The sequence below is a fragment of the Pleurodeles waltl genome, chromosome 1_1 (genome assembly GCF_031143425.1).
Source record: "Pleurodeles waltl isolate 20211129_DDA chromosome 1_1, aPleWal1.hap1.20221129, whole genome shotgun sequence".
NCBI lineage: Eukaryota > Metazoa > Chordata > Amphibia > Caudata > Salamandridae > Pleurodeles > Pleurodeles waltl.
In genome coordinates this window covers 450,264,054-450,280,449 of record NC_090436.1, presented here as the reverse complement: position 1 = coordinate 450,280,449, position 16,396 = coordinate 450,264,054, and the positions used below count along the sequence as shown (strand labels likewise).

At 51.3% G+C, this 16,396-nt stretch overlaps 1 pseudogene; it reads left to right on the top strand.

The window, feature by feature from the left end:
* The first annotated feature begins 1,357 nt into the window (after positions 1 to 1,357).
* Positions 1,358 to 16,396, top strand: part of LOC138297398 (clathrin coat assembly protein AP180-like) — a 273,071-nt pseudogene continuing 258,032 nt past the window's right edge.

The window sequence follows — 16,396 nt, the reverse complement described above, 5'->3', positions numbered from 1 at the left end:
TTGGATGGAGAATCAAGGTCTTTTTTTTGGGCACTTGACAGAGGAGGTGTTAGGTGTTGTGTTTTTCGCAATTGCGCCAGCAGCATGAGATGAAGAGGCACTATCCTTTAAAAAGTCTGTAGCACTATCCATTGTTAAAGCTGATGGTAGAGAAGATTTAGTTATATGTGTACACACCACTCGAAGAGGATTATTAGACCTGGAGTAAGAGGATGACTAGCTGCTCTGAGAATTATGTGGTCTCCCCATAAAAGCCAGCAGCAATTTGGTAATAGGAAGCCAGCAATGTGAGGTGATGAAGAAATTATATTACGATGAGAAGCTGCTGCAAGAAGTTTCCAACAACAGAGCAAAATATAATGAAAAATATTTAAATAGAAAATCCTAAATTATTCTCTTATAACAGGCTTGACAGATTACCACAAGAGCAAAGCACTTTACTGCACATAGTCAAACAATTGGTGAATAGTTTTAAGGGAAATGATGCAGATAAATAATTACCTCAGGCACTCACATGAAGTCTCTGAAATGACTTCAAAACTCGATGTCTCTGTAAGATAAAGGCATATTTATGCAGCGGCAGAGCTCCAGTGCAAATAAAATGCTGAAGAAATTAATCATTTTGATGTGAAAACATCTTCCTTCCTTCCTGGAAGTGCTGAAGCCTCACAGAGCTCTAAAGAGCAGCGGCCATCTTGCGTGACCTCTGGCCATGCCCCCCATAATTGCTTTATTTAAAACACTTTTTTTCAGATAGTGGCAGACCTGCGATTTCTAGTCAATCACAAAACATGCCTCCAGTTGGAATGTTGCGTGACTGCTCATTAATAAGACCAACACTATCTTGTGTTATCATCCACATCTAGAAGCAGTATTTGCTGTACTCTGCCCAGGATATACCGCAGTGCAGTTCAGATTTGGAAGTGAGGCTTGAATTGCCCCGTCTCAACGGATTACCTTGTTAAATTGCAGAGGCTCACTCCTTCAGTTGCTATTCAGTGTTTAGAGTTTAAAATCACCACCCACCCAGGAACCTGGAATACGAAGGCCTAAAAAATAATTTGTCCACAATGCTAGATTTTATTTTTATATATATAAGAACGTGTAAATATATAATTTTCTTCTTTATTGAAATCAAAGAAACTTCTGTTGTTTGATGTCCAACCTGGTGGTGATACACTGCACACTGTCCAAAAATTAGTCTTTCGTGGGACTACAGTTGATATAAAATTGTGAACACCTGATTAAAGCCGATTTTTCAAATTGTTTATTGAACAACTTTCCTACTTCTGTAAATAAAATCTAATACGAAGAATAGAAGGTTATTTAACTTTTGTTTATTTACATTGCTTACCTAATGCACACTACTGCAGATCTTTTGGGGGAAGGTGAGTGATGTTTTAAGTTGTCACTGTTCATTTTTTTGTATGTGTAGTGATTTTGTTGTTTGTCCATTTACGTTGCATCTTAAGTTTATAGTTCAAGCCTAGTGTTTTCACTCGACCCTCTCTCAATACCCTCTGGTCTCCATCTCTGGTTGCACACAGACACCCTTTTTGAACCTTCTGCTACTGTTCTTTCTGAGGCCCAGCTCTCTGATCCGTTTGTACCAGAGCCAGTCTCAAGTGCCACCTCCAGTGAGACATCTGCGCCCACTGGCACTTCTGCTACTCTAGCTGCTGTCACTACTGAAGTTGATCTTTTCAGAGGTTAGTTTGGTTGCTTTTTCTGTAAAGTTACTTTTACTCCTATCATCTGGGAAACTTACGGATTTAATCGTTTTCTTTCATTGCTGTCTACGATACTTTTGTAGTCGGTGATGATTTAGTAATATGGGTAAAACTTTGTTTGCCAAAGTATACTGAAATATGTTTTACGTTCTTTGTATTTTGAAGGTTTATGCTTGTTCCTTTTACGTTATTTTTTTTTAAAGAATGTATTGTGATGCATAGGAACTGGGCGCTTAGGTGTCTGCGATTTACGTTCTGTGCTTTAGAGATAAAATAAAAGTGTTGACCATGAAACATTTTTGAAAAACAGGCATGGGCTAGTTGTAAAATGGCAGCTGAAATGAATAATTGGTCTTTCTTCATCTAACTTTATTTTCTGTATGCTCACAAGACTTTTTGGGTTGACTCTTTAGTCCTTGGATGATCCTTCGATGAAATATACTTTTTTACCTTACACATTTTGAAGCCAGCAAACTACTTTGTTTAAAGATAATTTAATTAACCAACTGTTTTCTAGCAAACAATCAGTAAGTTAACACACGTTTCACAGAATGCGCATCTTCTGAGAGTGGATGCACACACCAAGACATATTTATGAGATCTTTGCTTCATTATTGCACCATGCATCGTGATACATGCGTAAAGCAAACCTCTAAGTAGGATTTTAAGCCACATAATGCCACTTTGAGTGACTGTGAATGGCTTTAAAAATCTGGAGTAATGCAACTGTTGGAAAGTGGATTATTAGTAGTGGTAAGTATGAGCCTACCACTTGTAATAAGGCCACTAATCAAATATAGGTTCATTAAAGGTCCCAGTAAAATAGCCCCCTGCACAACCCTTGGTTGCTGTAACTGAGCAGGCAGGCCTAACTTATGAGAAAAGAGTGTAAAGCATTCAAAAACACCAATACAGCAAATATGTGGAACACAATGAAAATCCTACACCGCTTAATAAAAAATAGGTCATATTTTTATGAGTAAATAGACATTGAAACAACAAAAATCGAATGTAGGGAACCAGAGAGATATTTTTTTTTTTAAAGAATAAACACTTTCTGGTGCTTAAGAACACTAAGGGCCTCATTATGACCCTGGCGGTAGAGAACCGCCAGGGCCAACGGGGGCGGGAGCACCGCCGACAGGCCGGCGGTGCTCCCTTGGGCATTCTGACCGCGGCGCTTTGGCCGCGGTCAGAAAGGGAAAACCGGCGGTCTCCCGCCGGTTTTCCACTGCTGCGCCGCCGAGGGGATTCTGACAATCCTTACCGCCATCCTGTTCATGGCGGCCAATGGCATGGGCACTGCAGGGGCCCCCGTAAGAGGGCCCCGCTAGTATTTCACTGTCTGCATAGCAGACAGTGAAATACGCGACGGGTGCAGTAGCACCCGTCGCACCTTCCCACTCCGCCGGCTCGATTACGAGCCGGCGTCCTCGTGGGAAGGGAGTTTTTCCCTGGGCTGGCGGGCGGTCTTTTGGAGACCGCCCGCCAGCCCAGGGAAAAACTCATAATACCCTCCGCGGTCTTTTGACCGCGGAGCGGTATTATGGAGGGCTGAATTCTGGCGGGCGGCCTCCGCCGCCCGCCAGAATCAGAATGAGGGCCTAAGCGCCAACTTTACCAAATTTCTCTAGACTTCAGGAGGTGTTTCCTCAAGTCTTCCTTGCAGGTACAAAGGGCCCAAATACAAATCCAATGGTCTGGAATCTCCAGGATGGTCCTTGCAACCAGAGTTATTATTTTTTAAAGAATAAGCACCTCCCAGAAACACAAAGTGCCAACTTTACCAACAATCTTCAAACTTCTGCAAACTTCAGGAGTTGTTGCCTGAAGCCCTTCTTGAAGGTGCAAAGGGTCCAAAACACAAATCCAAGGGTCTGGAATCTTGTACAATGATTCCACAATGCACCTGGCCAAATCTGTAAAAGTCCACTGGATGCACTCCAGGCTAGGGACTCTGGCTGGGGATGATACAGGTGAAGCTCTGTTAACCGGTAGCTGCAGGGAGTCCACTCCTGAGTTTCTCTTGAAGCAGGGCACCATTCCCAGGGATGCACTACCAGATTGTGCAGTAGGCATAGTTCACTCAGAAGTGCAGGCCAAGGGTACAGTTCCACATTCCAACAGGGCAGTCCTCCTTCCTTTTGTAGTTTCAGGCAGCAGGTCTGAGAGGCTATGCACCTCTCACATATTTATTCCCAGCTCCTAGGCATCTGGAAAGGGGCATCCTGACCAATAGAATGCAGAGTGACACCCAGATGCATGACCACTTCCTCCAAAGTGTGGCATATTCCTGTCACAAAAAGCACCATTCTTCTAAAAACCATGATGGCTAAAATTTCAGCAGAGCAGTAAGAGTTGACTGAACCATCTCTCAATGTGGCTCATTTCCATAGCTCTCCTAACATCTGCAAATTCCTTCTTTAAACCTGGCTCAGGGGTCCAGAAGGTGGGGGTTAGGCAATCTGGTATTCCCTCCTGCCCTGCTGTCCTTTGAGGCTGTATATTTTATTACCCCTCCCCCTGCTCCAGCATTCCTATGTAGCCCCAGAGCTGCCCTTCACCAGATAGACTCTCCCCTGGACAGCCACTTATCACTTAACCAGGCAGCTCTGCTAATCCTGTTATCACTGACCAATCAAAGGGGACCTTCAGAAGGACAAATTTTGGTTTACTGAAAGAAAAGCCTTATAACTTATTTTCTGTACAAATTGTGATAAATTCACAAATGTGAAATTGCTGGGATTATCAAAACAAATCTTAAGTCCTTGAATGACTTTTCTATGCTTTTCCTTACAATAATGAAAATAAAATACAATATTGCTATGATAGCCTTTTAAGGCCAGTATCTACAATGGGGGAAACATGAAATGATCAGTTTTTCCCTCACCAGGGTTTATAAAACATTGTATATGTCCCCTACTTATAGTTACATGATCCTCCCTCCCCCGGTACACCTAGAGGGGACCATGTGGGTATCTAATGTGAAAATATAGAAGATCATTACATTTAAAGTGCCTATAACACCAAAGTCAAATTAGGACATCATTTCCATTTAAATGCAGTCTACAGAGTGAGGCTGCATGTAAAAACAGAAAACCTCCAGCTGTGCCCACATGCAAAGGGCAGTAATTCTGCTGGGCCCCTACTCCCATGCCCTCTTATAAACTAGGGTCTTGTATGTAGTTGGTGCCCCCTTGCCATGCTAATTACTAGGGACTCATAGGGGCTGTCATGCAAATTGTATTAAGTTAACTTTTAAAGACAGGCTGCAAAGCAGGCCTGCATTTAGAAGGACAGAAAGAAAACAGCAGTGCACACATGCAAGTGTAGACCTTCTGTGGGCATCTAATCTCCATGCCCTATTATATAGCATGGGCTAATAGGCAGATTGTACCCCCTTTCCCTATAATATACTAGAGGCTTACAGGGTCTGTCAGGCCAACTGGAAGGGTACCCTAATACATAGTGTACTACATGAGTGTTTTTTAACATAGCACTCGCCTGGGTCTGGATAACAGAGCCCAGGGCACAGTCAGTCATTTACCATCAGCATCAGTCAGCAACAAAACATGGGTATGAACAGGGCAAAAATATGACTTTGCAACAGCAATGCAGCGCAAATTGCTGTGTTGCATTACTCTATGCAAGGGAGGCGTCCCATGGGTGTCAAAATGTAAGTCATATAGGGGGTCATTCTGACCTCGGCGGTAAAAGGCCCTTACCGCCGGTCAGAACTCCGCCATACTACCGCCGCGGCCGCGGTAAACCGCCACGGTCATTCTGACCAACTGTGAATCCGCCAAAAACCCGACATCCAAGGAAGGCCGCCTCATCAGCGGGCAGTGGAAAACTGGAGATGACCAAACCTCCACCGCCACGCCAACACAAACACGCCCATGCCATTCTGACCCACGAATCCACGCGGCGGTCTTTCAACCGCGGTATTCCATTGGCGGTACACACCGCCGCGCTCAAAATACACACACAGCTCCAAAACACAGCCACATTGGACAATTTGAAATACACACACCTGACACACATACAAACAACACTCCCACACATCCAATCAACTATAAAACACACACCCACATCACCCACAAACCCCTACGACCGAAGATCAGAGACGAAGGAGAGAGAGACACATCACAGAATAGAGAGCTACATCACACAGAGGCACACTACACCATCACACACACCACATAGAAGCACAAAGCACCACACACCAACACACTCTTCACCATATACACCACCCCACACCTCATCCACACCACCCCATGGCACCCCAAAGGCACCTACGCTTTTTGGACCAAGAACTCCGGGTCATGGTGGAGGAAATCATAAGAGTTGAACCCCAGCTCTTCGGCTCACAGGTGCAGCACACCACTATAGCCAGGAAGGCGGAGCTATGGCAGCGGATCGTGGACAGGGTAAACGCGGTGGGACAGCATCCCAGAAATCGAGACGACATCCGCAAACGCTGGAACGACTTACGGGGAAAGGTGCGCTCGATGGTCTCGCGACACAACATCGCAGTGCAGAAGACTAGCGGGGGACCCCCACCCACTCCACCCGAATTCACAGCATGGGAGCAAGAGGTACTAAACATCCTGCATCCTGATGGCCTCGCTGGAGTACACGGAGGAATGGACTCTGGTAAGTACAATCTCAACTAGTTCACCCCCCCCCCAGCATGCTAACCCCCACCACCACCCTCACCCCCAACCCCCCATCACACATCCTCCCTGAGAATGTCTCTCCAGCACAACCCACCCAACACCAACCCCTGCATGCCACCACAAACTATGGCCACCCATCACCTAAGCATGACCACTGCACATACTCCCCCCCCAAACACCCCCACAACACCTCCCCCAAGGGAATGACAGCACTGGGGGACAAGGGCACCCATAAATCGCACACAATAGCACACACAGAAACAATAACCATACTCTCTTACCCCATGCAGGACCCGAACGCCAACACACCGGCCAGGAGGGTCCAGAAATGTCCATCCCCCCCCCCCCGGAAGAGGCCCCCAGTGATGACAGCAGCTCTGTCGACCTGGAACCTGATGACCAGCCCGGACCATCGGGGACCTCTGGACAGTCGGTTCCCCACACACAGGCCACAGCAGACCCAACCCCCTCTGGGAACAACAGCATAGCTCCCACCCAGCGGGCCCATGCCTCTGTCTCTAGGACAGGTCAATCAGCGGTGTGTCTGCCACTACAGGGCACCCAGGCTAACCCACCACCCCAACAACAACAGGGACCTGGGGGCAGTGGTAGTGGGCACACCGTCCAGGGGACAGAGGCCGGGGGAAACAGGGCAACTCGGAGGGCTGCTGTGCGACAGGGGGGGGAGGAGAGGCCCAGGGAACCGACTCTCCAAGAGGCCCTCACCACCATCATGGCAGCCTAACACCACTCCCAAGAGACGATGGCGACGGTACTGGCCAGGTTCCAGGAGATCCAGGCACAGCAGGAGGAACGCTACATGGGGTTCACCAATCATCTCACCAACATCTCTACCGCTATGGGGAGCATAGTCCAGGCCCTCAACCGGATAGAAGACACGTTGCGGGACCATGTGGCACCACACAGGGCCCCTGTCACTAGCCCGGACCAGGAACAGCCTACCACCTCCGCCGGCGCTAGTGGACAGGAGGCCCCACCACAACGACAGGCCACCAGAACCCCACCTCCTGCTGAAGAACAACCACCCCGCAAGAGGAGCCTGAGATCCAAAAAAAAAGACAGAGTAGGATGTCAAGACCCCCGCCAGCATGAGATACCCCCTGAAGTCATCCCACTGTCCCACATTGCCACCCTGTCCAACCTTGAACTGCCCCTGCTCCATCCTTCCACAGGCATATGGACAATGCACCTGTGAGACTGAGAACTGGACTCTGCCATGGACATTACTCCACCCTCACCCATCACCGTGTTAATATCATGTACCATTATCTAGCACCAAAAATAAATCACTCAATGCACTGAAATCATGCTGGAGTCAGGCTGTATTATTTACAAATGTATAACACATTACCGATCAATTATGTTCTGTTAACTTTGTGCTGAACACATACCGAGATCAATAAGCATTAGTCCATGGGCTAACCAAGCAGAAGTCACGCAGTGGGTCATACAGCACTGAAAAGGGAAGGGAAAATCAAACATCAGTTTTAAAGAACTGGGGGGTCATGGACAAAGTTGAGAAGCTGGAGGCTTTCAGGAAAATTAAAATGGCGTGTGTGATTCTTACCTGTGTGCTACTGAAAATACTGTTGGATAACTCTGTCCCTGTTGTCTGTGTCGTCCTCTGAGTCTTCCTCCTCTTCACTCTCCACAGGCTCCACAGCTGCTTCAACACCACCATCTGGACCATCCTCCTGCAGGAAAGGCACCTGACGTCGCAATGCCAGATTGTGAAGCATACAGCAGGCCACGATGATCTGGCACACCTTCTTTGATGAGTACATCAGGGATCCCCCTGTCATATGCAGGCACCTAAACCTGGCCTTCAGGAGGCCAAAGGTCCTTTCTATGATCCTCCTAGTTCGCCCATGGGCCTCATTGTACCGTTCCTCAGCCCTGGTCCGGGGATTCCTCACTGGGGTCAATAGCCAAGGCAGGTTGGGGTAACCAGAGTCACCTATTAGCCACACACGTTGTCTCTGTAGCTGTTCCATCACATAAGGGATGCTGCTATTACGCATCACATACGCGTCATGCACTGAACCAGGGAACATGGCATTCACATGGGAGATGTACTGGTCAGCCAAACAGACCACCTGGACGTTCATAGAATGGTAACTTTTCCTGTTTCTGTACACCTGCTCATCGTCTTTTGGGGGGACTAAGGCTACATGGGTCCCATCAATGGCACCAATTATGTTGGGAATATGTCCAAGGGCATAAAAATCACCCTTCACAGTGGGCAAATCAACCTCCTCAGGGAATATAATGTAACTCCGCATGTGTTTCGTCAGGGCAGACAACACTCTAGACAAAACTTTTGAAAACATTGGCTGAGACATTCCAGATGACATGGCCACTGTTGTCTGGAATGAGCCACTTGCAAGAAAATGGAGGACTGACAGCACCTGCACCAGAGGGGGAATTCCTGTGGGTTGGCGGATGAGGGACATCAGGGCTGGCTCCAGCTGGGCACACAGATCATGGATAGTGGCACGGTCAAGTCGGTATCGTAGTATGATGTGGCGTTCTTCCATTGTCGACAGGTCCACCAGCGGTCGGTACACGCGAGGATTCATCCTTCTCCTCGCAAGTCCCAGCGGACGGTGCCTAGGAATGACAACATGGAGCACAGAGTCAAGCTAATCACTGGTACGTTCACCACAGCTTGCATAGCACACGGTTATCTATGTATTGAAAGGCGTGTATGTGTGGCAATGCAAGGCCTAGGCCTGTGTGTCGCAGTAGAAATTATGCCATGTGGGCCCTTGAAATGGCGGCTGCCTGACCTGTGAAGTGGGACAATGGGATGTGAGGTCACTGCGCTGGCGGAGCACACCGTGGCGGTAGGCGGTCGAAGACCGCTATACGGAGCCGCATTGGATAACATTGAAGCCTATGGGTTTCAGGAGCCAATGACGATATGCGCCGGCGGTCGCGGTACGCACCGCCGCGGGCGTGACCGCCATTTTATATCTGCTTAATCACTCGAGACCTGATCATCCACAGGAGAGGACCTATACTGCAAGTGCTGCTGTGAACTCGGTCTGGAAGAGACAATCGCTGCTGCGACTGGTGAAAGGGCCCCTGCCTTCACGTCTGAAGAGTTGGAGAAGCTCGTGGATGGAGTCCTCCCCCAGTATGCGTTACTCTACGGTCCTCCAGACCAACAGGTGAGTACACCGGGTGCACATGGAATGGGCGATGCCTGTGTGGAGTGGGGTGGATGTAAGTTGGTGGGGTGGGGGGCGAATGAGGAGTGCAACGCACGACAGATGAGAGCATGTGCTATATTGCAAGGTTGGGGAGGGGGGGCCAATCACATCTAACATGCAGTAAGTTGATTAATGTTTCCTTCCCACCCTGTACATGTCACATAGGTCAGCGCCCATCAGAAAGTCGAGATTTGGCGTGCCATCGCCAAGGAAGTCCGGGCCCTGGGGGTCCACGTCAGAAGGGGCACCCACTGCCGCAAGAGGTGGGAGGACATCCGCCGCGGAACCAGGAAGACCGCCGAGTCACTGCTGGGGATGGCCTCCCAACCTAGGAGGGGTGCCAGTCGTACCCTGACCCCCCTGATGTCCCGGATCCTGGCGGTGGCCTACCCTGATTTGGATGGGCGCTTGAGAGCATCACAGCAGACACAAGGGGGTGAGTATCAGCACATTCTGCTATCTTTCTGCGCAGTGGAGGCGTCTGGGTGGGGGAGGAGGGTTGTGGGTGACATTAGGCCAGGGCGCTTTCTGTAGTGTAGTCCTCTCACTTAGGCATGGCCCTGTGCTCCCGGCCCCCACCTCTGTAGGGTGACAAGTACAGCTATTGATGGTCCAGCCTCACACATGTGCGCGTTTGTCGTCTCTTGACTTGTTGTCCTAGTCAGAAGTACTGAGTAGTGTACCCCGAATGCGCGGCTTAGTGCATGCGGCTCCTGTGTCTGTCCTCTCCGCCAACGGTGTTGACATTGCATGCACTCAACCAGGTCTTCTTTTTCTCCCCCCACCCTTCTTCTTCATCTTCTTGTGCATGTGTGCATTAGCATCATCAGGCGGAGGAGATTTGGCATCGGAGCACGAGGGAGCTGCAAGCCACAAGGCCCCGGTGGGCCCAGGAACAGACACCGAGGGCACCAGTGAGCTGGAGGGCGAGGGGAGCACCACAACGGGGACCGGTGGTGAGAGCAGCGACACAGACACATCCTCGGATGGGTGCTCCCTAGCGGTGGTGGCAACATCCGTGCCCCCCGCCTCTACAGGTACAGCCGCCACCCAGCGCACCAGCCCCGCCCTCCCTGCAGCCCCTCAGCCTACGCTCTGTGCCCGCTCGCCCAGGAAGGTGGGCGTCTCCTTCGCCCCAGGCACCTCAGCCCCTGTCACCCCTGCTGCCCTCAGTGCGGAGCTCATTGACCTTGTGAGGACGCTCATTGTTGGGCAGACTACCCTTTTGAATGCCATCCAGGGGGTAGAAAGGGAGGTGCATCGGAGCAATGCCTACCTGGAGGGCATTCATTCGGGTCAGGCTGCCCATCAACGATCGTTCACTGCTCTGGCCTCAGCACTGACGACAGCCATTGTCCCTGTTTTCAGCCTCCCTCTTCTGACTGCCTCCACCCTGTCTCTGTCTCCTGTTCCTCAGCCTATCCCATCCACACCATCTGACCAGCCTGCATACACCTCAACACCCAAGGGCAGCTCATCCAGACACAAGCACCACAGATCCCACAAACACTCACCCAAGCAACACCCAGATGCAGACATTCCAACAGTCACTACCACCCCTGTGTCCCCCTCCTCCTCGTCTCCCTCCTCCCTCCCTGTGACGTCTACACTCACACCTGCATGCACACCAACATCAGCCAGTGCTTCCATCACCACCACACCCTCCTGTACAGTCCGCACGCGTGCAGTCACCACCCCCACTGCCATTTACACGTCCCCTGTGTCCTCTCCCACTGTGTCTGTCACCACCTCTTCCAAGACACACAAACGCAGGCAGCCACCCACCCAACAGACATCCACCTCACGACAGCCTACAGCACCAGCACCTTCACCCAATGACAGCACACCTGACTCTCCTACAACCACATCCTCTTCCTCCACTCCCATCACCACTTCTCCTACCCTTTACCTTGGCCCTAAAAAACTTTTCCTGGCTAATCTTGACATCTTTCCCTCCGATGACCTACCCCCTCCATCTGCAAAGAGTCCCAAGAGCACCACAGCCACCACCAGCCCGGCTTCGGGTGTCACTGTTGTGCATGGGTTCTGGAGTCCACCCTTTGCCAGCAGTGACACCTCCATCAGCAGCAAGGACACATCCAGCCCCCCCCCCCCGGCAAGAGGACCAGGAAACACAAGGGCCGCCGTGCGAGGACTGACACAGCTGCCCCCAAGGAGCAGAGTTCGCCCACTTCACCAGCCACAACATCTAGGGGAGATAAGGGCCCGAGAGCCCCATCTAAGGAGCGTAAGGGCAGCAGGGCGGAGAAGTCAGCCAGCAGGAGCGCGGAGCAGGTGGGCCCCACATGCCACATCCCAGCTGTAAAGGAGGACACCAAAGGGCCCAGGACTCCGTCACGAAGGGTCCAGAAACATCACGGTCGGAGGGCGACTGAGCAGGGAGTCCAGCCCAGGTCTGGCTCCCTTGAACCTACTGGATGTGCACCGCTGAACAGGGCCCGCCGTGCAGAAGAGCACCGCTGAACAGGGCCCGCCGTGCAGAAGAGCACCGCTGAACAGGGCCCGCCGTGCAGAAGAGCACCGCTGAACAGGGCCCGCCGTGCAGAAGAGCACCGCTGAACAGGGCCCGCCGTGCAGAAGAGCACCGCTGAACAGGGCCCGCCGTGCAGAAGAGCACCGCTGAACAGGGCCCGCCGTGCAGAAGAGCACCGCTGAACAGGGCCCGCCGTGCAGAAGAGCACCGCTGAACAGGGCCCGCGTGCAGAAGAGCACCGCTGAACAGGGCCCCGCCGGGAAGATAGGCACCGCTGAACAGGGCCCCGCCGGGAAGATAGGCACCGCTGAACAGGGCCCGCCGTGCAGATGAGCACCGCTGAACAGGGCCCGCCGTGCAGATGAGCACCGCTGAACAGGGCCCGCCGTGCAGATGAGCACCGCTGAACAGGGCCCGCCGTGCAGATGAGCACCACTGAACAGGGCCCGCCGTGAAGATAGGCACCGCTGAACAGGGCCCGCCGTGCAGAAGAGCACCGCTGAACAGGGCCCCGCCGAGAAGATAGGCACTGCTGAACAGGGCCCCGCCGTGCAGAAGAGCACCGCTGAACAGGGCCCGCCGTGCAGAAGAGCACCGCTGAACAGGGCCCGCCGTGCAGAAGAGCACCGCTGAACAGGGCCCGCCGTGCAGAAGAGCACCGCTGAACAGGGCCCGCCGTGCAGAAAGGCACCGCTGAACAGGGCCCCGCCGTGAAGATAGGCACCGCTGAACAGGGCCCCGCCGTGCAGAAGAGCACCGCTGAACAGGCCCCGCCGTGAAGATAGGCACCGCTGAACAGGGCCCCGCCGTGAAGATAGGCACCGCTGAACAGGGCCCCGCTGTGCAGAAGAGCACCGCTGAACAGGGCCCGCCGTGCAGAAGAGCACCGCTGAACAGGGCCCGCCGTGAAGATAGGCACCGCTGAACAGGGCCCGCCGTGCAGAAGAGCACCGCTCCGCTGGGCCCCGCCGTCTCAAGCACCGCTCCGCTGACTTGAGAGACTGTGGCTTTGCACTCCCCAGGATGGCACAGTGGGCAACCCACCCACTGTAGAGACTTGAGAGACTGTGGCTTTGCACTCCCCAGGATGGCAGAGTCGGCAACCCACCCACTGTAGAGACTTGAGAGACTGTGGCTTTGCACTCCCCAGGATGGCACAGTGGGCATGGTGGCCCCTTCGTGGATCTGGCGTCGTGGACTCATGTGGCTGTGGTGCCCCCCCCCTTCCCTTCCCCCTGAGGTGCCTGTAGTTTTTTCATCAGATGCCCCTGCAGTGTTCTCTCGAAAGGACTCGGGTCTCCTGTGTGGGCTTTGCCCTTGTGTCGCTACACTGTAGCCCACGGACTGTTCTATTTAACTTTGATGTAGAGGACTAATTGCCTCGGTTCTCCATGGCAGTGTGTATAGTATTATTTTGTTATGGATATTTTGCATAGTTGACCGATACATATCAGAGTCTATTTTTTATATAAATTTTTCTTCACAATTTAATTATGTCTTTGCATTTTTCAGGGGGGTTTGGGTGGTGTCACTGTGCATTGTTGCTCTGCATTGGTGTGTACATAGTTTGGGGGGTGGGGGTCGCATATGTGTGTGCCCGTAACCTTTCCTCCTCCCCCCTCCCGTGTGTCATAGGTGCAGTACTCACCGTTGTCGTCTGCGCCGGCGTTCGTACTCGTGGTAGATGAGAAGGTAGACGAGAGCAGGTAGGATGTTTAATTCGGGTTCCATGCTGTCCTCCGTACTCGTGGAGTGTGTTTTGGTGAGCGTTTTCCCGTCCGTAGTCTGTTTCCGCCGTAGTCTGTTTCCGCCGTGTTTTTATCGGCGGGGCTCCCGCCCCGGAAAAGGTGGCGGATTGGTGAGTTGTAATACTGTGGGCGGTACATTGTCTGCCGCCTGCCTGTTGGCGGTGACCGCCGCGCTGTTTGTCTGTACCGCCGTGGCGGTCGGAGTGTTAATGTGGCGGGCTGTGTTGGCGGTTCCCGCCAGGGTCAGAATTCAATTTTTTGGACTGTTGGCGGGTTGGCCGCCGCTTTATCACCGACCGCCAGGGTTAGAATCACCCCCATAGTTTTTTAGGCATTCCCAGATTTACCAAATCTGGTGAACCTAGAAATGAGCCACAAAGATACGCTTCCCCAGGAGAGGTGTAACGAGGAGAAATATATTTTTCTCCTCGTTACTTCCTCTTTCTATGTGTGCTGTAGCACACATAGAGGAATATGCCTCTAAGGATTGTTTTTGTGCAGGAAGGGGCCCCTTCCTTCACAAAAACAATCCTGCATGCAACATAGGCACCCTTGCACCATGGTGAAAGGGTGCCTGCGGTGGCACCAAGCAGTCCATTGTGCACCAGTGCCTTCGAAAAGGACAGAAATGCAGCGTATGCCCTAAATACATCGCATTCCTGCCCTTTCCAAGTGATGCAGTGCAGCGCAGCAAGGTGTCTTGCTACCCTGCACTGCGCCTTTGCCATAAATACGGTTCACCGGTTTTTCTTTCTATTTCATAAACTGTGGTGGCATATTTATGAAATTGTCACGCAGCGCAGCGTGGTAAAGACGCAACGCAAACCGGGCCCTTTGTTTCCAGGAGGCAGGGATACTTTTATTATATGTGATGGTGCTGCAATGCAGTTTTTCCTGCTTCAACACCCTCCGCATGCTCCGAAAGATCTACAAATGGATCCCCACCGAAACCAGAAGAACAGTCACCCAAGCCCTCGTAAGCAGCAAACTGGACTATGGCAATGTCCTCTACGCAGGAACCACGGCCAAACTCCAGAAGAGGCGGCAACGCATCCAGAACACCTCTGCATACCTCATCCTGGACATCCCCCGCCAGCGCCACATCACAGGCCATCTGAGAGACCTGCACTGGCTCCCAGTCAACAAGAGAATCATCTCCAAACTCCTCCCACGCTCACAAAGCACTGCACAACACAGGACCGGAATACCTCAACAAACTGCTCTCCTTTCTACACCCCGACCCAGCATCTCCGCTGCCCTGGCAACCGTCCCACGGGTCCGCAGATATACAACTGCCGACAGATCATTCTTGCACCTTGCCGCCCAGACGTGGAACAGTCTTCCCACCCACCTGCGTCAGCCCAAAGACCTCCTTACCTTCAGGAAACTTCTCAAGACCTGGCTGTTCGAGCAGTAGCAGCATCTTTCCCCTCCCCCACCTCAGTGCCTTGACTATCACGGGTGAGTTGTGCGCTTTACAAATTCCTGATTGATTTTATGGCCATTAGCAGTTCCACTGCCTGATAACTCAGTCTTTGAATAACTAAGCTATAGTCAGAATCTGCGGTTTCCCATACTTTGTGTACTTCTGCCACCTAGTGGGCGAATCTTAAAAAATAATATATATATATATATACTTGCATGCTATAAAATAAGATGCGGCAGTTGAAGGTAACAGACGGTATTGAAAATGAGCCCCATAATCTTGCTGTTATGCACTAGTCCTTCATCTGCATTTTCTTAGACGTTGCAGTCCTGAATTTGCCAAAACGTTGAAGACCTGTCTGTGTTAAGAAGACGGTTCGTGGATTCTATTTTCTCATGTTCACTATGAGGTACCTACTCAGATGCTTCCAACCTAATCCGTTAGAAGATACCAGCGTGAGGGCAGAGTCTGAACACGGTGCTGTGAGTACTGTTTGCCCTCGGGTACCACTGGGAGAGGCTAGAAAAGCCGTGACATGGCTCGAGCCAAATGACTGCCGTGGCCCCCTCTCGTCGGTATGTTCCATGTGCATGACTCCCTGCAGCCGAGCCAGGGCACCGCTTGTGCTGAAACATAAAGACGTAGCGTCATGCTAGATGAAGGACAGCTGCACCCACTTCGGTTATGAAACAAATCCGAAAGATATGTTTTCTCTTTCTATTGAAATTGCATTCTAGTGAGAAATGTGTGTAGAGTGCCGCCTTGTGGCATGTCACGGAACTGCCGCATTAATCCTGAATCCCGCAACCGAGCGTAATGATAACCTCTTTCTCATGCCCATCGTTTTATTGCCTCTTTTGAGGCTGTTACATGGGAATCAATGTGTTTTGATTGTTTGTTCCATGCTGAAGTTCTGCATAGCGATTCTCTTAGGCGCTCTTGACCATTTGCTGTTGATTCACATCCGTTTTGCCTGCCAAGTTTTCTCGAAAGTTTTATCACAGAGCCTCGTCTGGATTTATCATATGGGGTGCACAAGATGCAGGTTGGTCTGGAAATAGATTTGCTGTGTAAATCGTTGTC